Source organism: Pholcus phalangioides, unplaced genomic scaffold, assembly GCF_987345545.1.
Source record: "Pholcus phalangioides strain wild (caught in Gottingen) unplaced genomic scaffold, Ppha-v1.0 ptg000008l_1, whole genome shotgun sequence".
NCBI classification, from domain to species: Eukaryota; Metazoa; Arthropoda; class Arachnida; order Araneae; family Pholcidae; genus Pholcus; species Pholcus phalangioides.
In genome coordinates this window covers 12,774,927-12,797,809 of record NW_028301601.1, presented here as the reverse complement: position 1 = coordinate 12,797,809, position 22,883 = coordinate 12,774,927, and the positions used below count along the sequence as shown (strand labels likewise).

The 22,883-nt window shown below is 49.1% G+C and overlaps 9 non-coding genes across 9 annotated transcripts; all 9 read right to left on the bottom strand.

The window, feature by feature from the left end:
* Positions 1–1,072: 1,072 nt before the first annotated feature.
* LOC149083785 (small nucleolar RNA U3) lies at positions 1,073–1,278 on the bottom strand. The gene has a single exon (XR_016193058.1). It is a non-coding gene; the product is annotated as a small nucleolar RNA U3 (small nucleolar RNA).
* A 1,720-nt stretch (positions 1,279–2,998) lies between these two features.
* On the bottom strand, positions 2,999–3,204 carry LOC149083784 (small nucleolar RNA U3). Its single transcript, XR_016193056.1, has one exon. It is a non-coding gene; the product is annotated as a small nucleolar RNA U3 (small nucleolar RNA).
* Positions 3,205–4,614: 1,410 nt separating this feature from the next.
* LOC149083783 (small nucleolar RNA U3) lies at positions 4,615–4,820 on the bottom strand. Its single transcript, XR_016193112.1, has one exon. It is a non-coding gene; the product is annotated as a small nucleolar RNA U3 (small nucleolar RNA).
* A 2,686-nt stretch (positions 4,821–7,506) lies between these two features.
* On the bottom strand, positions 7,507–7,712 carry LOC149083782 (small nucleolar RNA U3). The gene has a single exon (XR_016193118.1). It is a non-coding gene; the product is annotated as a small nucleolar RNA U3 (small nucleolar RNA).
* A 3,349-nt stretch (positions 7,713–11,061) lies between these two features.
* LOC149083781 (small nucleolar RNA U3) lies at positions 11,062–11,267 on the bottom strand. The gene has a single exon (XR_016193117.1). It is a non-coding gene; the product is annotated as a small nucleolar RNA U3 (small nucleolar RNA).
* Positions 11,268–12,351: 1,084 nt separating this feature from the next.
* LOC149083780 (small nucleolar RNA U3) lies at positions 12,352–12,557 on the bottom strand. Its single transcript, XR_016193116.1, has one exon. It is a non-coding gene; the product is annotated as a small nucleolar RNA U3 (small nucleolar RNA).
* A 5,622-nt stretch (positions 12,558–18,179) lies between these two features.
* LOC149083779 (small nucleolar RNA U3) lies at positions 18,180–18,385 on the bottom strand. The gene has a single exon (XR_016193055.1). It is a non-coding gene; the product is annotated as a small nucleolar RNA U3 (small nucleolar RNA).
* Positions 18,386–19,145: 760 nt separating this feature from the next.
* On the bottom strand, positions 19,146–19,351 carry LOC149083778 (small nucleolar RNA U3). Its single transcript, XR_016193054.1, has one exon. It is a non-coding gene; the product is annotated as a small nucleolar RNA U3 (small nucleolar RNA).
* Positions 19,352–21,083: 1,732 nt separating this feature from the next.
* On the bottom strand, positions 21,084–21,289 carry LOC149083777 (small nucleolar RNA U3). The gene has a single exon (XR_016193053.1). It is a non-coding gene; the product is annotated as a small nucleolar RNA U3 (small nucleolar RNA).
* Between the last annotated feature and the right edge of the window lie 1,594 nt (positions 21,290–22,883).

The following is a 22,883-nucleotide window of genomic DNA, read 5'->3' as shown; positions in this document are numbered from 1 at the left end:
CGAACCTCTTTGAAAGGGGCCCGTATCACCGGACTGGTATCCCTCTAGTGCTTTCGACCACCCTACACGATTTTCGGAAGGAGTGAAAAAGCCTCAGACACTCCGTCATGAACACCGGGATGATTCTTGACTCGCGAATCCAAACGGTTCGTCGATCGGGACAAGAAGGCCCTTGCCCGCTCAACACAGAAGCCCTGTTTAGACCGGTCGAAGTGTAGGCGAGCATTCGATGCAAGCATGAAAATCCCTTTAACTAAACTCTGTCAAGTGACCCCACACTGAAAAAATAAAACGCTTCAGATCTAAGCCCGTTCGAGGGTACCACCGAACCTCTTTGGAAGGGGTCCGTATCACCGGACTGGTATCCCTCTAGTGCTTTCCACCACCCTACACGATTTCCGGAAGGAGCGAAAAAGCCTCAGACACTCCGTCAAGAACACCGGGATGATTCTTGACTCGCGAATCCAAACGGTTCGTCGATCGGGACAAGAAGGCCCTTGCCCGCTGAACACAGAAGCCCTGTTTAGACCGGTCGACGTGTAGGCGAGCATTCGATGCAAGCATGAAAATCCCATTAACTAAACTCTGTCAAGTGACCCCACACTGAAATAATAAAACGCTTCACATCTAAGCCCGTTCGAGGGTACCACCGAACCTCCTTGGAAAGGGCCGGTATCACCGGAATGGTATCCCTGTAGTGCTTTCCACCACCCTACATGATTTTCGGAAGGAGCGAAAAACCCTCAGACACTCCGTCAAGAGCACCGGAATGATTCTTGACTCGCGAATCCAAACGGTTCGTCGATCGGGACAAGAGGGCCATTGCCCGCTCAACACAGAAGTCCTGTTTGGACCGGTCGACGTGTAGGCGAGCATTCGATGCCAGCATGAAACACCCATTAACTAATGTTTTTGAAGTGAACCCAGAGGAAAATGTTTAAATGCTTTATATATAAACTCGTACGAGCATACCGTTACTTTACTTTACTGCCAGACGTAGTCCACCGCATATAAGACATAGATACAAGAGCATTTCTAAGATTTGACAAGCCCAGAAACCTAATGGGGGAGAACCACTCAGAATAAGTTATCGCCCGTACTACACCTTTGGGATGTCAAGAGCGATCGTAAATGACAGCAGACCCGTGACAGTCTACCTGACGGCTTGACACTCATGAGGCAAAGTCTCACGTCATCATCGTGGTTTGAGATAAGAGAATCCGTAAGACACGAACTCAGAAATCATAACACAGTTATAATCCCATGAAATATGATATTTATACGAATATACAAACGAACCTCTTCGGAAGGGGCCCGAATCATTGGAATGGTATCCGTTTCGAGCTTTCCACCACGCTACACGATTTTTGGGACAGAAAAAGCCTCAGACACGCCGTCAATTTCACCGGGATGATTCTTGACTCGCGAATCCAAACGGTTCGTCGATCGGGACAAGAAGGCCCTTGCCCGCTCAACACAGAAGCCCTGTTTAGACCGGTCGACGTGTAGGCGAGCATTCGATGCAAGCAGGAAACACCCATTAACTAAAATCTGCCAAGTGACCCCACACTGAAATAATAAAACGCTTCACATCTAAGCCCGTTCGAGGGTACCACCGAACCTCTTTGGAAGGGGCCCGTATCACCGGACTGGTATCCCTCTAGTGCTTTCCACCACCCTACACGATTTTCGGAAGGAGCGAAAAAGCCTCAGACACTCCGTCAAGAACACCGGGATGATTCTTGACTCGCGAATCCAAACGGTTCGTCGATCGGGACAGGAAGGCCCTTGCCCGCTCAACACAGAAGCCCTGTTTAGACCGGTCGACGTGTAGGCGAGCATTCGATGCAAGCATGAAAATCCCATTAACTAAACTCTGTCAAGTGACACCACACTGAAATAATAAAACGCTTCACATCTAAGCCCGTTCGAGGGTACCACCGAACCTCTTTGAAAGGGGCCCGTATCACCGGACTGGTATCCCTCTAGTGCTTTCGACCACCCTACACGATTTTCGGAAGGAGTGAAAAAGCCTCAGACACTCCGTCATGAACACCGGGATGATTCTTGACTCGCGAATCCAAACGGTTCGTCGATCGGGACAAGAAGGCCCTTGCCCGCTCAACACAGAAGCCCTGTTTAGACCGGTCGACGTGTAGGCGAGCATTCGATGCAAGCATGAAACACCCATTAACTAAATTCTGCAAGTGACCCCACACTGAAATAATAAAACGCTTCACATCTAAGCCCGTTCGAGGGTACCACCGAACCTCTTTGGAAGGGACTGGTATCCCTCTAGTGCTTTCCACCACCCTACACGATTTTCGGAAGGAGCGAAAAAGCCTCAGACACTCCGTCAAGAACACCGGGATGATTCTTGACTCGCGAATCCAAACGGTTCGTCGATCGGGACAGGAAGGCCCTTGCCCGCTCAACACAGAAGCCCTGTTTAGACCGGTCGACGTGTAGGCGAGCATTCGATGCAAGCATGAAAATCCCATTAACTAAACTCTGTCAAGTGACCCCACACTGAAAAAATAAAACGCTTCAGATCTAAGCCCGTTCGAGGGTACCACCGAACCTCTTTGGAAGGGGTCCGTATCACCGGACTGGTATCCCTCTAGTGCTTTCCACCACCCTACACGATTTTCGGAAGGAGCTAAAAACCCTCAGACACTCCGTCAAGAGCACCGGAATGATTCTTGACTCGCGAATCCAAACGGTTCGTCGATCGGGACAAGAGGGCCATTGCCCGCTCAACACAGAAGTCCTGTTTGGACCGGTCGACGTGTAGGCGAGCATTCGATGCCAGCATGAAACACCCATTAACTAATGTTTTTGAAGTGAACCCAGAGGAAAATGTTTAAATGCTTTATATATAAACTCGTACGAGCATACCGTTACTTTACTTTACTGCCAGACATAGTCCACCGCATATAAGACATAGATACAAGAGCATTTCTAAGATTTGACATGCCCAGAAACCTAATGGGGGAGAACCACTCAGAATAAGTTATCGCCCGTACTACACCTTTGGGATGTCAAGAGCGATCGTAAATGACAGCAGACCCGTGACAGTCTACCTGACGGCTTGACACTCATGAGGCAAAGTCTCACGTCATCATCGTGGTTTGAGATAAGAGAATCCGTAAGACACGAACTCAGAAATCATAACACAGTTATAATCCCATGAAATATGATATTTATACGAATATACAAACGAACCTCTTCGGAAGGGGCCCGAATCATTGGAATGGTATCCGTTTCGAGCTTTTTACCACGCTACACGATTTTTGGGACAGAAAAAGCCTCAGACACGCCGTCAATTTCACCGGGATGATTCTTGACTCGCGAATCCAAACGGTTCGTCGATCGGGACAAGAAGGCCCTTGCCCGCTCAACACAGAAGCCCTGTTTAGACCGGTCGACGTGTAGGCGAGCATTCGATGCAAGCAGGAAACACCCATTAACTAAAATCTGCTAAGTGACCCCACACTGAAATAATAAAACGCTTCACATCTAAGCCCGTTCGAGGGTACCACCGAACCTCTTTGGAAGGGGCCCGTATCACCGGACTGGTATCCCTCTATTGCTTTCCACCACCCTACACGATTTTCGGTAGGAGCGAAAAAGCCTCAGACACTCCGTCAAGAACACCGGGATGATTCTTGACTCGCGAATCCAAACGGTTCGTCGATCGGGACAGGAAGGCCCTTGCCCGCTCAACACAGAAGCCCTGTTTAGACCGGTCGACGTGTAGGCGAGCATTCGATGCAAGCATGAAAATCCCATTAACTAAACTCTGTCAAGTGACCCCACACTGAAATAATAAAACGCTTCACATCTAAGCCCGTTCGAGGGTACCACCGAACCTCTTTGAAAGGGGCCCGTATCACCGGACTGGTATCCCTCTAGTGCTTTCGACCACCCTACACGATTTTCGGAAGGAGTGAAAAAGCCTCAGACACTCCGTCATGAACACCGGGATGATTCTTGACTCGCGAATCCAAACGGTTCGTCGATCGGGACAAGAAGGCCCTTGCCCGCTCAACACAGAAGCCCTGTTTAGACCGGTCGAAGTGTAGGCGAGCATTCGATGCAAGCATGAAAATCCCATTAACTAAACTCTGTCAAGTGACCCCACACTGAAAAAATAAAACGCTTCAGATCTAAGCCCGTTCGAGGGTACCACCGAACCTCTTTGGAAGGGGTCCGTATCACCGGACTGGTATCCCTCTAGTGCTTTCCACCACCCTACACGATTTTCGGAAGGAGCGAAAAAGCCTCAGACACTCCGTCAAGAACACCGGGATGATTCTTGACTCGCGAATCCAAACGGTTCGTCGATCGGGACAAGAAGGCCCTTGCCCGCTGAACACAGAAGCCCTGTTTAGACCGGTCGACGTGTAGGCGAGCATTCGATGCCAGCATGAAACACCCATTAACTAATGTTTTTGAAGTGGACCCAGAGGAAAATGTTTAAATGCTTTATATACAAACTCGTACGAGCATACGGTTACCTTACTTTAGTGCCAGACGTAGTCCACCGCATATAAGACATAGATACAAGAGCATTTCTAAGATTTGACAAGCCCAGAAACCTAATGGGGGAAAACCACTCAGAATAAGTTATCGCCCGTACTACACCTTTGGGATGTCAGGAGCGATCGTAAATGACAGCAGACCCGTGACAGTCTACCTGACGGCTTGATACTCATGAGGCAAAGTCTCACGTCATCATCGTGGTTTGAGATAAGAGAATCCGTAAGACACGAACTCAGAAATCATAACACAGTTATAATCCCATGAAATATGATATTTATACGAATATACAAACGAACCTCTTCGGAAGGGGCCCGAATCATTGGAATGGTATCGGTTTCGAGCTTTCCAACACGCTACACGATTTTTGGGAGAGAAAAAGCCTCAGACACTCCGTCAATTTCACCGGGATGATACTTGACTCGCGAATCCAATGGGTTCGTCGATCGGGACAAGAAGGCCCTTGCCCGCATAACACAGAAGCCCTGTTTAGACCGGTCGACGTGTAGGCGAGCATTCGATGCAAGCATGAAACACCCATTAACTAAATTCTGCAAGTGACCCCACACTGAAATAATAAAACGCTTCACATCTAAGCCCGTTCGAGGGTACCACCGAACCTCTTTGGAAGGGACTGGTATCCCTCTAGTGCTTTCCACCACCCTACACGATTTTCGGAAGGAGCGAAAAAGCCTCAGACACTCCGTCAAGAACACCGGGATGATTCTTCACTCGCGAATCCAAACGGTTCGTCGATCGGGACAGGAAGGCCCTTGCCCGCTCAACACAGAAGCCCTGTTTAGACCGGTCGACGTGTAGGCGAGCATTCGATGCAAGCATGAAAATCCCATTAACTAAACTCTGTCAAGTGACCCCACACTGAAATAATAAAACGCTTCACATCTAAGCCCGTTCGAGGGTACCACCGAACCTCTTTGGAAAGGGCCGGTATCACCGGAATGGTATCCCTGTAGTGCTTTCCACCACCCTACACGATTTTCGGAAGGAGCGAAAAAACCTCAGACACTCCGTCAAGAGCACCGGAATGATTCTTGACTCGCGAATCCAAACGGTTCGTCGATCGGGACAAGAGGGCCATTGCCCGCTCAACACAGAAGTCCTGTTTGGACCGGTCGACGTGTAGGCGAGCATTCGATGCCAGCATGAAACGCCCATTAACTAATGTTTTTGAAGTGAACCCAGAGGAAAATGTTTAAATGCTTTATATATAAACTCGTACGAGCATACCGTTACTTTACTTTACTGCCAGACGTAGTCCACCGCATATAAGACATAGATACAAGAGCATTTCTAAGATTTGACAAGCCCAGAAACCTAATGGGGGAGAACAGCTCAGAATAAGTTATCGCCCGTACTACACCTTTGGGATGTCAAGAGCGATCGTAAATGACAGCAGACCCGTGACAGTGTACCTGACGGCTTGACACTCATGAGGCAAAGTCTCACGTCATCATCGTGGTTTGAGATAAGAGAATCCGTAAGACACGAACTCAGAAATCATAACACAGTTATAATCCCATGAAATATGATATTTATACGAATATACAAACACACCTCTTCGGAAGGGGCCCGAATCATTGGAATGGTATCCGTTTCGAGCTTTCCACCACGCTACACGATTTTTGGGACAGAAAAAGCCTCAGACACGCCGTCAATTTCACCGGGATGATTCTTGACTCGCGAATCCAAACGGTTCGTCGATCGGGACAAGAAGGCCCTTGCCCGCTCAACACAGAAGCCCTGTTTAGACCGGTCGACGTGTAGGCGAGCATTCGATGCAAGCAGGAAACACCCATTAACTAAAATCTGCCAAGTGACCCCACACTGAAATAATAAAACGCTTCACATCTAAGCCCGTTCGAGGGTACCACCGAACCTCTTTGGAAGGGGCCCGTATCACCGGACTGGTATCCCTCTAGTGCTTTCCACCACCCTACACGATTTTCGGAAGGAGCGAAAAAGCCTCAGACACTCCGTCAAGAACACCGGGATGATTCTTGACTCGCGAATCCAAACGGTTCGTAGATCGGGACAGGAAGGCCCTTGCCCGCTCAACACAGAAGCGCTGTTTAGACCGGTCGACGTGTAGGCGAGCATTCGATGCAAGCATGAAAATCCCATTAACTAAACTCTGTCAAGTGACCCCACACTGAAATAATAAAACGCTTCACATCTAAGCCCGTTCGAGGGTACCACCGAACCTCTTTGGAAGGGGCCCGTATCACCGGACTGGTATCCCTCTAGTGCTTTCGACCACCCTACACGATTTTCGGAAGGAGTGAAAAAGCATCAGACACTCCGTCATGAACACCGGGATGATTCTTGACTCGCGAATCCAAACGGTTCGTCGATCGGGACAAGAAGGCCCTTGCCCGCTCAACACAGAAGCCCTGTTTAGACCGGTCGAAGTGTAGGCGAGCATTCGATGCAAGCATGAAAATCCCATTAACTAAACTCTGTCAAGTGACCCCACACTGAAAAAATAAAACGCTTCAGATCTAAGCCCGTTCGAGGGTACCACCGAACCTCTTTGGAAGGGGTCCGTATCACCGGACTGGTATCCCTCTAGTGCTTTCCACCACCCTACTCGATTTTCGGAAGGAGCGAAAAAGCCTCAGACACTCCGTCAAGAACACCTGGATGATTCTTGACTCGCGAATCCAAACGGTTCGTCGATCGGGACAAGAAGGCCATTGCCCGCTGAACACAGAAGCCCTGTTTAGACCGGTCGACGTGTAGGCGAGCATTCGATGCCAGCATGAAACACCCATTAACTAATGTTTTTGAAGTGGACCCAGAGGAAAATGTTTAAATGCTTTATATATAAACTCGTACGAGCATACGGTTACCTTACTTTACTGCCAGACGTAGTCCACCGCATATAAGACATAGATACAAGAGCATTTCTAAGATTTGACAAGCCCATAAACCTAATGGGGGAAAACCACTCAGAATAAGTTATCGCCCGTACTACACCTTTGGGATGTCAGGAGAGATCGTAAATGACCGCAGACCCGTGACAGTCTACCTGACGGCTTGACACTCATGAGGCAAAGTCTCACGTCATCATCGTGGTTTGAGATAAGAGAATCCGTAAGACACGAACTCAGAAATCATAACACAGTTATAATCCCATGAAATATGATATTTATACGAATATACAAACGAACCTCTTCGGAAGGGGCCCGAATCATTGGAATGGTATCCGTTTCAAGCTTTCCACCAAGCTACACGATTTTTGGGACAGAAAAAGCCTCAGACACGCCGTCAATTTCACCGGAATGATTCTTGACTCGCGAATCCAAACGGTTCGTCGATCGGGACAAGAAGGCCCTTGCCCTCTCAACACAAAAGCCCTGTTTAGACCGGTCGACGTGTAGGCGAGCATTCGATGCAAGCAGGAAACACCCATTAACTAAAATCTGCCAAGTGACCCCACACTGAAATAATAAAACGCTTCACATCTAAGCCCGTTCGAGGGTACCACCGAATCTCTTTGGAAGGGGCCCGTATCACCGGACTGGTATCCCTCTAGTGCTTTCCACCACCCTACACGATTTTCGGAAGGAGCGAAAAAGCCTCAGACACTCCGTCATGAACACCGGGATGATTCTTGACTCGCGAATCCAAACGGTTCGTCGATCGGGACAAGAAGGCCCTTGCCCGCTGAACACAGAAGCCCTGTTTAGACCGGTCGACGTGTAGGCGAGCATTCGATGCAAGCATGAAAATCCCATTAACTAAATTCTGCAAGTGACCCCACACTGAAATAATAAAACGCTTCAGATCTAAGCCCGTTCGAGGGTACCACCGAACCTCTTTGGAAGGGGCCCGTATCACCGGACTGGTATCCCTCTAGTGCTTTCGACCTCCCTATACGATTTTCGGAAGGAGTGAAAAAGCCTCAGACACTCCGTCATGAACACCGGGATGATTCTTGACTCGCGAATCCAAACGGTTCGTCGATCGGGACAAGAAGGCCCTTGCCCGCTCAACACAGAAGCCCTGTTTAGACCGGTCGACGTGTAGGCGAGCATTCGATGCAAGCATGAAACACCCATTAACTAAATTCTGCAAGTGACCCCACACTGAAATAATAAAACGCTTCACATCTAAACCCGTTCGAGGGTACCACCGAACCTCTTTGAAAGGGGCCCGTATCACCGGACTGGTATCCCTCTAGTGCTTTCGACCACCCTACACGATTTTCGGAAGGAGTGAAAAAGCCTCAGACACTCCGTCAAGATCACCGGGATGATTCTTGACTCGCGAATCCAAACGGTTCGTTGATCGGGACAAGAAGGCCCTTGCCCGCTCAACACAGAAGCCCTGTTTAGACCGGTCGACGTGTAGGCGAGCATTCGATGCAAGCAGGAAACACCCATTAACTAAAATCTGCCAAGTGACCCCACACTGAAATAATAAAACGCTTCACATCTAAGCCCGTTCGAGGGTACCACCGAATCTCTTTGGAAGGGGCCCGTATCACCGGAATGGTATCCCTGTAGTGCTTTCCACCACCCTACACGATTTTCGGAAGGAGCGAAAAACCCTCAGACACTCCGTCAAGAGCACCGGAATGATTCTTGACTCGCGAATCCAAACGGTTCGTCGATCGGGACAAGAGGGCCATTGCCCGCTCAACACAGAAGTCCTGTTTGGACCGGTCGACGTGTAGGCGAGCATTCGATGCCAGCATGAAACACCCATTAACTAATGTTTTTGAAGTGAACCCAGAGGAAAATGTTTAAATGCTTTATATATAAACTCGTACGAGCATACCGTTACATTACTTTACTGCCAGACGTAGTCCACCGCATATAAGACATAGATACAAGAGCATTTCTAAGATTTGACAAGCCCAGAAACCTAATGGGGGAGAACAGCTCAGAATAAGTTATCGCCCGTACTACACCTTTGGGATGTCAAGAGCGATCGTAAATGACAGCAGACCCGTGACAGTGTACCTGACGGCTTGACACTCATGAGGCAAAGTCTCACGTCATCATCGTGGTTTGAGATAAGAGTATCCGTAAGACACGAACTCAGAAATCATAACACAGTTATAATCCCATGAAATATGATATTTATACGAATATACAAACACACCTCTTCGGAAGGGGCCCGAATCATTGGAATGGTATCCGTTTCGAGCTTTCCACCACGCTACACGATTTTTGGGACAGAAAAAGCCTCAGACACGCCGTCAATTTCACCGGGATGATTCTTGACTCGCGAATCCAAACGGTTCGTCGATCGGGACAAGAAGGCCCTTGCCCGCTCAACACAGAAGCCCTGTTTAGACCGGTCGACGTGTAGGCGAGCATTCGATGCAAGCATGAAACACCCATTAACTAAAATCTGCCAAGTGACCCCACACTGAAATAATAAAACGCTTCACATCTAAGCCCGTTCGAGGGTACCACCGAACCTCTTTGGAAGGGGCCCGTATCACCGGACTGGTATCCCTCTAGTGCTTTCCACCACCCTACACGATTTTCGGAAGGAGCGAAAAAGCCTCAGACACTCCGTCAAGAACACCGGGATGATTCTTGACTCGCGAATCCAAACGGTTCGTAGATCGGGACAGGAAGGCCCTTGCCCGCTCAACACAGAAGCGCTGTTTAGACCGGTCGACGTGTAGGCGAGCATTCGATGCAAGCATGAAAATCCCATTAACTAAACTCTGTCAAGTGACCCCACACTGAAATAATAAAACGCTTCACATCTAAGCCCGTTCGAGGGTACCACCGAACCTCTTTGAAAGGGGCCCGTATCACCGGACTGGTATCCCTCTAGTGCTTTCGACCACCCTACACGATTTTCGGAAGGAGTGAAAAAGCATCAGACACTCCGTCATGAACACCGGGATGATTCTTGACTCGCGAATCCAAACGGTTCGTCGATCGGGACAAGAAGGCCCTTGCCCGCTCAACACAGAAGCCCTGTTTAGACCGGTCGAAGTGTAGGCGAGCATTCGATGCAAGCATGAAAATCCCATTAACTAAACTCTGTCAAGTGACCCCACACTGAAAAAATAAAACGCTTCAGATCTAAGCCCGTTCGAGGGTACCACCGAACCTCTTTGGAAGGGGGGCGTATCACCGGACTGGTATCCCTCTAGTGCTTTCCACCACCCTACTCGATTTTCGGAAGGAGCGAAAAAGCCTCAGACACTCCGTCAAGAACACCTGGATGATTCTTGACTCGCGAATCCAAACGGTTCGTCGATCGGGACAAGAAGGCCATTGCCCGCTGAACACAGAAGCCCTGTTTAGACCGGTCGACGTGTAGGCGAGCATTCGATGCCAGCATGAAACACCCATTAACTAATGTTTTTGAAGTGGACCCAGAGGAAAATGTTTAAATGCTTTATATATAAACTCGTACGAGCATACGGTTACCTTACTTTACTGCCAGACGTAGTCCACCGCATATAAGACATAGATACAAGAGCATTTCTAAGATTTGACAAGCCCAGAAACCTAATGGGGGAAAACCACTCAGAATAAGTTATCGCCCGTACTACACCTTTGGGATGTCAGGAGAGATCGTAAATGACCGCAGACCCGTGACAGTCTACCTGACGGCTTGACACTCATGAGGCAAAGTCTCACGTCATCATCGTGGTTTGAGATAAGAGAATCCGTAAGACACGAACTCAGAAATCATAACACAGTTATAATCCCATGAAATATGATATTTATACGAATATACAAACGAACCTCTTCGGAAGGGGCCCGAATCATTGGAATGGTATCCGTTTCAAGCTTTCCACCAAGCTACACGATTTTTGGGACAGAAAAAGCCTCAGACACGCCGTCAATTTCACCGGAATGATTCTTGACTCGCGAATCCAAACGGTTCGTCGATCGGGACAAGAAGGCCCTTGCCCTCTCAACACAGAAGCCCTGTTTAGACCGGTCGACGTGTAGGCGAGCATTCGATGCAAGCAGGAAACACCCATTAACTAAAATCTGCCAAGTGACCCCACACTGAAATAATAAAACGCTTCACATCTAAGCCCGTTCGAGGGTACCACCGAATCTCTTTGGAAGGGGCCCGTATCACCGGACTGGTATCCCTCTAGTGCTTTCCACCACCCTACACGATTTTCGGAAGGAGCGAAAAAGCCTCAGACACTCCGTCATGAACACCGGGATGATTCTTGACTCGCGAATCCAAACGGTTCGTCGATCGGGACAAGAAGGCCCTTGCCCGCTGAACACAGAAGCCCTGTTTAGACCGGTCGACGTGTAGGCGAGCATTCGATGCAAGCATGAAAATCCCATTAACTAAATTCTGCAAGTGACCCCACACTGAAAAAATAAAACGCTTCAGATCTAAGCCCGTTCGAGGGTACCACCGAACCTCTTTGGAAGGGGGGCGTATCACCGGACTGGTATCCCTCTAGTGCTTTCCACCACCCTACTCGATTTTCGGAAGGAGCGAAAAAGCCTCAGACACTCCGTCAAGAACACCTGGATGATTCTTGACTCGCGAATCCAAACGGTTCGTCGATCGGGACAAGAAGGCCATTGCCCGCTGAACACAGAAGCCCTGTTTAGACCGGTCGACGTGTAGGCGAGCATTCGATGCCAGCATGAAACACCCATTAACTAATGTTTTTGAAGTGGACCCAGAGGAAAATGTTTAAATGCTTTATATATAAACTCGTACGAGCATACGGTTACCTTACTTTACTGCCAGACGTAGTCCACCGCATATAAGACATAGATACAAGAGCATTTCTAAGATTTGACAAGCCCAGAAACCTAATGGGGGAAAACCACTCAGAATAAGTTATCGCCCGTACTACACCTTTGGGATGTCAGGAGAGATCGTAAATGACCGCAGACCCGTGACAGTCTACCTGACGGCTTGACACTCATGAGGCAAAGTCTCACGTCATCATCGTGGTTTGAGATAAGAGAATCCGTAAGACACGAACTCAGAAATCATAACACAGTTATAATCCCATGAAATATGATATTTATACGAATATACAAACGAACCTCTTCGGAAGGGGCCCGAATCATTGGAATGGTATCCGTTTCAAGCTTTCCACCAAGCTACACGATTTTTGGGACAGAAAAAGCCTCAGACACGCCGTCAATTTCACCGGAATGATTCTTGACTCGCGAATCCAAACGGTTCGTCGATCGGGACAAGAAGGCCCTTGCCCTCTCAACACAGAAGCCCTGTTTAGACCGGTCGACGTGTAGGCGAGCATTCGATGCAAGCAGGAAACACCCATTAACTAAAATCTGCCAAGTGACCCCACACTGAAATAATAAAACGCTTCACATCTAAGCCCGTTCGAGGGTACCACCGAATCTCTTTGGAAGGGGCCCGTATCACCGGACTGGTATCCCTCTAGTGCTTTCCACCACCCTACACGATTTTCGGAAGGAGCGAAAAAGCCTCAGACACTCCGTCATGAACACCGGGATGATTCTTGACTCGCGAATCCAAACGGTTCGTCGATCGGGACAAGAAGGCCCTTGCCCGCTGAACACAGAAGCCCTGTTTAGACCGGTCGACGTGTAGGCGAGCATTCGATGCAAGCATGAAAATCCCATTAACTAAATTCTGCAAGTGACCCCACACTGAAATAATAAAACGCTTCACATCTAAGCCCGTTCGAGGGTACCACCGAATCTCTTTGGAAGGGGCCCGTATCACCGGACTGGTATCCCTCTAGTGCTTTCGACCTCCCTATACGATTTTCGGAAGGAGTGAAAAAGCCTCAGACACTCCGTCATGAACACCGGGATGATTCTTGACTCGCGAATCCAAACGGTTCGTCGATCGGGACAAGAAGGCCCTTGCCCGCTCAACACAGAAGCCCTGTTTAGACCGGTCGACGTGTAGGCGAGCATTCGATGCAAGCATGAAACACCCATTAACTAAATTCTGCAAGTGACCCCACACTGAAATAATAAAACGCTTCACATCTAAGCCCGTTCGAGGGTACCACCGAACCTCTTTGAAAGGGGCCCGTATCACCGGACTGGTATCCCTCTAGTGCTTTCGACCACCCTACACGATTTTCGGAAGGAGTGAAAAAGCCTCAGACACTCCGTCAAGATCACCGGGATGATTCTTGACTCGCGAATCCAAACGGTTCGTTGATCGGGACAAGAAGGCCCTTGCCCGCTCAACACAGAAGCCCTGTTTAGACCGGTCGACGTGTAGGCGAGCATTCGATGCAAGCAGGAAACACCCATTAACTAAAATCTGCCAAGTGACCCCACACTGAAATAATAAAACGCTTCACATCTAAGCCCGTTCGAGGGTACCACCGAATCTCTTTGGAAGGGGCCCGTATCACCGGACTGGTATCCCTCTAGTGCTTTCCACCACCCTACACGATTTTCGGAAGGAGCGAAAAAGCCTCAGACACTCCGTCAAGAACACCGGGATGATTCTTGACTCGCGAATCCAAACGGTTCGTCGATCGGCACAGGAAGGCCCTTGCCCGCTCAACACAGAAGCCCTGTTTAGACCGGTCGACGTGTAGGCGAGCATTCGATGCAAGCATGAAAATCCCATTAACTAAACTCTGTCAAGTGACCCCACACTGAAATAATAAAACGCTTCACATCTAAGCCCGTTCGAGGGTACCACCGAATCTCTTTGGAAGGGGCCCGTATCACCGGAATGGTATCCCTGTAGTGCTTTCCACCACCCTACACGATTTTCGGAAGGAGCGAAAAACCCTCAGACACTCCGTCAAGAGCACCGGAATGATTCTTGACTCGCGAATCCAAACGGTTCGTCGATCGGGACAAGAGGGCCATTGCCCGCTCAACACAGAAGTCCTGTTTGGACCGGTCGACGTGTAGGCGAGCATTCGATGCCAGCATGAAACACCCATTAACTAATGTTTTTGAAGTGAACCCAGAGGAAAATGTTTAAATGCTTTATATATAAACTCGTACGAGCATACCGTTACTTTACTTTACTGCCAGACGTAGTCCACCGCATATAAGACATAGATACAAGAGCATTTCTAAGATTTGACAAGCCCAGAAACCTAATGGGGGAGAACAGCTCAGAATAAGTTATCGCCCGTACTACACCTTTGGGATGTCAAGAGCGATCGTAAATGACAGCAGACCCGTGACAGTGTACCTGACGGCTTGACACTCATGAGGCAAAGTCTCACGTCATCATCGTGGTTTGAGATAAGAGTATCCGTAAGACACGAACTCAGAAATCATAACACAGTTATAATCCCATGAAATATGATATTTATACGAATATACAAACACACCTCTTCGGAAGGGGCCCGAATCATTGGAATGGTATCCGTTTCGAGCTTTCCACCACGCTACACGATTTTTGGGACAGAAAAAGCCTCAGACACGCCGTCAATTTCACCGGGATGATTCTTGACTCGCGAATCCAAACGGTTCGTCGATCGGGACAAGAAGGCCCTTGCCCGCTCAACACAGAAGCCCTGTTTAGACCGGTCGACGTGTAGGCGAGCATTCGATGCAAGCATGAAACACCCATTAACTAAAATCTGCCAAGTGACCCCACACTGAAATAATAAAACGCTTCACATCTAAGCCCGTTCGAGGGTACCACCGAACCTCTTTGGAAGGGGCCCGTATCACCGGACTGGTATCCCTCTAGTGCTTTCCACCACCCTACACGATTTTCGGAAGGAGCGAAAAAGCCTCAGACACTCCGTCAAGAACACCGGGATGATTCTTGACTCGCGAATCCAAACGGTTCGTAGATCGGGACAGGAAGGCCCTTGCCCGCTCAACACAGAAGCGCTGTTTAGACCGGTCGACGTGTAGGCGAGCATTCGATGCAAGCATGAAAATCCCATTAACTAAACTCTGTCAAGTGACCCCACACTGAAATAATAAAACGCTTCACATCTAAGCCCGTTCGAGGGTACCACCGAACCTCTTTGAAAGGGGCCCGTATCACCGGACTGGTATCCCTCTAGTGCTTTCGACCACCCTACACGATTTTCGGAAGGAGTGAAAAAGCATCAGACACTCCGTCATGAACACCGGGATGATTCTTGACTCGCGAATCCAAACGGTTCGTCGATCGGGACAAGAAGGCCCTTGCCCGCTCAACACAGAAGCCCTGTTTAGACCGGTCGAAGTGTAGGCGAGCATTCGATGCAAGCATGAAAATCCCATTAACTAAACTCTGTCAAGTGACCCCACACTGAAAAAATAAAACGCTTCAGATCTAAGCCCGTTCGAGGGTACCACCGAACCTCTTTGGAAGGGGTCCGTATCACCGGACTGGTATCCCTCTAGTGCTTTCCACCACCCTACACGATTTTCGGAAGGAGCGAAAAAGCCTCAGACACTCCGTCAAGAACACCGGGATGATTCTTGACTCGCGAATCCAAACGGTTCGTCGATCGGGACAAGAAGGCCCTTGCCCGCTGAACACAGAAGCCCTGTTTAGACCGGTCGACGTGTAGGCGAGCATTCGATGCAAGCATGAAAATCCCATTAACTAAATTCTGCAAGTGACCCCACACTGAAATAATAAAACGCTTCACATCTAAGCCCGTTCGAGGGTACCACCGAATCTCTTTGGAAGGGGCCCGTATCACCGGACTGGTATCCCTCTAGTGCTTTCGACCTCCCTATACGATTTTCGGAAGGAGTGAAAAAGCCTCAGACACTCCGTCATGAACACCGGGATGATTCTTGACTCGCGAATCCAAACGGTTCGTCGATCGGGACAAGAAGGCCCTTGCCCGCTCAACACAGAAGCCCTGTTTAGACCGGTCGACGTGTAGGCGAGCATTCGATGCAAGCATGAAACACCCATTAACTAAATTCTGCAAGTGACCCCACACTGAAATAATAAAACGCTTCACATCTAAGCCCGTTCGAGGGTACCACCGAACCTCTTTGAAAGGGGCCCGTATCACCGGACTGGTATCCCTCTAGTGCTTTCGACCACCCTACACGATTTTCGGAAGGAGTGAAAAAGCCTCAGACACTCCGTCAAGATCACCGGGATGATTCTTGACTCGCGAATCCAAACGGTTCGTTGATCGGGACAAGAAGGCCCTTGCCCGCTCAACACAGAAGCCCTGTTTAGACCGGTCGACGTGTAGGCGAGCATTCGATGCAAGCAGGAAACACCCATTAACTAAAATCTGCCAAGTGACCCCACACTGAAATAATAAAACGCTTCACATCTAAGCCCGTTCGAGGGTACCACCGAATCTCTTTGGAAGGGGCCCGTATCACCGGACTGGTATCCCTCTAGTGCTTTCCACCACCCTACACGATTTTCGGAAGGAGCGAAAAAGCCTCAGACACTCCGTCAAGAACACCGGGATGATTCTTGACTCGCGAATCCAAACGGTTCGTCGATCGGCACAGGAAGGCCCTTGCCCGCTCAACACAGAAGCCCTGTTTAGACCGGTCGACGTGTAGGCGAGCATTCGATGCAAGCATGAAAATCCCATTAACTAAACTCTGTCAAGTGACTCCACACTGAAATAATAAAACGCTTCACATCTAAGCCCGTTCGAGGGTACCACCGAACCTCTTTGAAAGGGGCCCGTATCACCGGACTGGTATCCCTCTAGTGCTTTCGACCACCCTACACGATTTTCGGAAGGAGTGAAAAAGCCTCAGACACTCCGTCATGAACACCGGGATGATTCTTGACTCGCGAATCCAAACGGTTCGTCGATCGGGACAGGAAGGCCCTTGCCCGCTCAACACAGAAGCCCTGTTTAGACCGGTCGACGTGTAGGCGAGCATTCGATGCAAGCATGAAAATCCCATTAACTAAACTCTGTCAAGTGACCCCACACTGAAATAATAAAACGCTTCACATCTAAGCCCGTTCGAGGGTACCACCGAACCTCTTTGGAAAGGGCCGGTATCACCGGAATGGTATCCCTGTAGTGCTTTCCACCACCCTACATGATTTTCGGAAGGAGCGAAAAACCCTCAGACACTCCGTCAAGAGCACCGGAATGATTCTTGACTCGCGAATCCAAACGGTTCGTCGATCGGGACAAGAGGGCCATTGCCCGCTCAACACAGAAGCCCTGTTTAGACCGGTCGAAGTGTAGGCGAGCATTCGATGCAAGCATGAAAATCCCATTAACTAAACTCTGTCAAGTGACCCCACACTGAAAAAATAAAACGCTTCAGATCTAAGCCCGTTCGAGGGTACCACCGAACCTCTTTGGAAGGGGTCCGTATCACCGGACTGGTATCCCTCTAGTGCTTTCCACCACCCTACACGATTTTCGGAAGGAGCGAAAAAGCCTCAGACACTCCGTCAAGAACACCGGGATGATTCTTGACTCGCGAATCCAAACGGTTCGTCGATCGGGACAAGAAGGCCCTTGCCCGCTGAACACAGAAGCCCTGTTTAGACCGGTCGACGTGTAGGCGAGCATTCGATGCCAGCATGAAACACCCATTAACTAATGTTTTTGAAGTGGACCCAGAGGAAAATGTTTAAATGCTTTATATATAAACTCGTACGAGCATACGGTTACCTTACTTTACTGCCAGACGTAGTCCACCGCATATAAGACATAGATACAAGAGCATTTCTAAGATTTGACAAGCCCAGAAACCTAATGGGGGAGAACCACTCAGAATAAGTTATCGCCCGTACTACACCTTTGGGATGTCAAGAGCGATCGTAAATGACAGCAGACCCGTGACAGTCTACCTGACGGCTTGACACTCATGAGGCAAAGTCTCACGTCATCATCGTGGTTTGAGATAAGAGAATCCGTAAGACACGAACTCAGAAATCATAACACAGTTATAATCCCATGAAATATGATATTTATACGAATATACAAACGAACCTCTTCGGAAGGGGCCCGAATCATTGGAATGGTATCCGTTTCGAGCTTTCCACCACGCTACACGATTTTTGGGACAGAAAAAGCCTCAGACACGCCGTCAATTTCACCGGGATGATTCTTGACTCGCGAATCCAAACGGTTCGTCGATCGGGACAAGAAGGCCCTTGCCCGCTCAACACAGAAGCCCTGTTTAGACCGGTCGACGTGTAGGCGAGCATTCGATGCAAGCATGAAAATCCCATTAACTAAACTCTGTCAAGTGACACCACACTGAAATAATAAAACGCTTCACATCTAAGCCCGTTCGAGGGTACCACCGAACCTCTTTGAAAGGGGCCCGTATCACCGGACTGGTATCCCTCTAGTGCTTTCGACCACCCTACACGATTTTCGGAAGGAGTGAAAAAGCCTCAGACTTTCCGTCATGAACACCGGGAAGATTCTTGACTCGCGAATCCAAACGGTTCGTCGATCGGGACAAGAGGGCCATTGCCCGCTCAACACAGATGTCCTGTTTGGACCGGTCGACGTGTAGGCGAGCATTCGATGCCAGCATGAAACACCCATTAACTAATGTTTTTGAAGTGAACCCAGAGGAAAATGTTTAAATGCTTTATATATAAACTCGTACGAGCATACCGTTACTTTACTTTACTGCCAGACGTAGTCCACCGCATATAAGTCATAGATACAAGAGCATTTCTAAGATTTGACAAGCCCAGAAACCTAATGGGGGAGAACCACTCAGAATAAGTTATCGCCCGTACTACACCTTTGGGATGTCAAGAGCGATCGTAAATGACAGCAGACCCGTGACAGTCTACCTGACGGCTTGACACTCATGAGGCAAAGTCTCACGTCATCATCGTGGTTTGAGATAAGAGAATCCGTAAGACACGAACTCAGAAATCATAACACAGTTATAATCCCATGAAATATGATATTTATACGAATATACAAACGAACCTCTTCGGAAGAGGCCCGAATCATTGGAATGGTATCCGTTTCGAGCTTTCCACCACGCTACACGATTTTTGGGACAGAAAAAGCCTCAGACACGCCGTCAATTTCACCGGGATGATTCTTGACTCGCGAATCCAAACGGTTCGTCGATCGGGACAAGAAGGCCCTTGCCCGCTCAACACAGAAGCCCTGTTTAGACCGGTCGACGTGTAGGCGAGCATTCGATGCAAGCAGGAAACACCCATTAACTAAAATCTGCCAAGTGACCCCACACTGAAATAATAAAACGCTTCACATCTAAGCCCGTTCGAGGGTACCACCGAACCTCTTTGAAAGGGGCCCGTATCACCGGACTGGTATCCCTCTAGTGCTTTCGACCACCCTACACGATTTTCGGAAGGAGTGAACAGACTTTCCGTCATGAACACCGGGATGATTCTTGACTCGCGAATCCAAACGGTTCGTCGATCGGGACAGGAAGGCCCTTGCCCGCTCAACACAGAAGCCAGCCCTGTTTAGACCGGTCGACGTGTAGGCGAGCATTCGATGCAAGCATGAAAATCCCATTAACTAAACTCTGTCAAGTGACCCCACACTGAAATAATAAAACGCTTCACATCTAAGCCCGTTCGAGGGTACCACCGAACCTCTTTGAAAGGGGCCCGTATCACCGGACTGGTATCCCTCTAGTGCTTTCGACCACCCTACACGATTTTCGGAAGGAGTGAAAAAGCCTCAGACACTCCGTCATGAACACCGGGATGATTCTTGACTCGCGAATCCAAACGGTTCGTCGATCGGGACAAGAAGGCCCTTGCCCGCTCAACACAGAAGCCCTGTTTAGACCGGTCGAAGTGTAGGCGAGCATTCGATGCAAGCATGAAAATCCCATTAACTAAACTCTGTCAAGTGACCCCACACTGAAAAAATAAAACGCTTCAGATCTAAGCCCGTTCGAGGGTACCACCGAACCTCTTTGGAAGGGGTCCGTATCACCGGACTGGTATCCCTCTAGTGCTTTCCACCACCCTACACGATTTTCGGAAGGAGCGAAAAAGCCTCAGACACTCCGTCAAGAACACCGGGATGATTCTTGACTCGCGAATCCAAACGGTTCGTTGATCGGGACAAGAAGGCCCTTGCCCGCTCAACACAGAAGCCCTGTTTAGACCGGTCGACGTGTAGGCGAGCATTCGATGCAAGCATGAAAATCCCATTAACTAAACTCTGTCAAGTGACCCCACACTGAAATAATAAAACGCTTCACATCTAAGCCCGTTCGAGGGTACCACCGAACCTCCTTGGAAAGGGCCGGTATCACCGGAATGGTATCCCTGTAGTGCTTTCCACCACCCTACATGATTTTCGGAAGGAGCGAAAAACCCTCAGACACTCCGTCAAGAGCACCGGAATGATTCTTGACTCGCGAATCCAAACGGTTCGTCGATCGGGACAAGAGGGCCATTGCCCGCTCAACACAGAAGTCCTGTTTGGACCGGTCGACGTGTAGGCGAGCATTCGATGCCAGCATGAAACACCCATTAACTAATGTTTTTGAAGTGAACCCAGAGGAAAATGTTTAAATGCTTTATATATAAACTCGTACGAGCATACCGTTACTTTACTTTACTGCCAGACGTAGTCCACCGCATATAAGTCATAGATAGAAGAGCATTTCTAAGATTTGACAAGCCCAGAAACCTAATGGGGGAGAACCACTCAGAATAAGTTATCGCCCGTACTACACCTTTGGGATGTCAAGAGCGATCGTAAATGACAGCAGACCCGTGACAGTCTACCTGACGGCTTGACACTCATGAGGCAAAGTCTCACGTCATCATCGTGGTTTGAGATAAGAGAATCCGTAAGACACGAACTCAGAAATCATAACACAGTTATAATCCCATGAAATATGATATTTATACGAATATACAAACGAACCTCTTCGGAAGGGGCCCGAATCATTGGAATGGTATCCGTTTCGAGCTTTCCACCACGCTACACGATTTTTGGGACAGAAAAAGCCTCAGACACGCCGTCAATTAAACCGGGATGATTCTTGACTCGCGAATCCAAACGGTTCGTCGATCGGGACAAGAAGGCCCTTGCCCGCTCAACACAGAAGCCCTGTTTAGACCGGTCGACGTGTAGGCGAGCATTCGATGCAAGCAGGAAACACCCATTAACTAAAATCTGCCAAGTGACCCCACACTGAAATAATAAAACGCTTCACATCTAAGCCCGTTCGAGGGTACCACCGAACCTCTTTGAAAGGGGCCCGTATCACCGGACTGGTATCCCTCTAGTGCTTTCGACCACCCTACACGATTTTCGGAAGGAGTGAAAAAGCCTCAGACTTTCCGTCATGAACACCGGGATGATTCTTGACTCGCGAATCCAAACGGTTCGTCGATCGGGACAGGAAGGCCCTTGCCCGCTCAACACAGAAGCCCTGTTTAGACCGGTCGACGTGTAGGCGAGCATTCGATGCAAGCATGAAAATCCCATTAACTAAACTCTGTCAAGTGACCCCACACTGAAATAATAAAACGCTTCACATCTAAGCCCGTTCGAGGGTACCACCGAACCTCTTTGAAAGGGGCCCGTATCACCGGACTGGTATCCCTCTAGTGCTTTCGACCACCCTACACGATTTTCGGAAGGAGTGAAAAAGCCTCAGACACTCCGTCATGAACACCGGGATGATTCTTGACTCGCGAATCCAAACGGTTCGTCGATCGGGACAAGAAGGCCCTTGCCCGCTCAACACAGAAGCCCTGTTTAGACCGGTCGAAGTGTAGGCGAGCATTCGATGCAAGCATGAAAATCCCATTAACTAAACCCTGTCAAGTGACCCCACACTGAAAAAATAAAACGCTTCAGATCTAAGCCCGTTCGAGGGTACCACCGAACCTCTTTGGAAGGGGTCCGTATCACCGGACTGGTATCCCTCTAGTGCTTTCCACCACCCTACACGATTTTCGGAAGGAGCGAAAAAGCCTCAGACACTCCGTCAAGAACACCGGGATGATTCTTGACTCGCGAATCCAAACGGTTCGTCGATCGGGACAAGAAGGCCCTTGCCCGCTCAACACAGAAGCCCTGTTTAGACCGGTCGACGTGTAGGCGAGCATTCGATGCAAGGATGAAAATCCCATTAACTAAACTCTGTCAAGTGACCCCACACTGAAATAATAAAACGCTTCACATCTAAGCCCGTTCGAGGGTACCACCGAACCTCCTTGGAAAGGGCCGGTATCACCGGAATGGTATCCCTGTAGTGCTTTCCACCACCCTACATGATTTTCGGAAGGAGCGAAAAACCCTCAGACACTCCGTCAAGAGCACCGGAATGATTCTTGACTCGCGAATCCAAACGGTTCGTCGATCGGGACAAGAGGGCCATTGCCCGCTCAACACAGAAGTCCTGTTTGGACCGGTCGACGTGTAGGCGAGCATTCGATGCCAGCATGAAACACCCATTAACTAATGTTTTTGAAGTGAACCCAGAGGA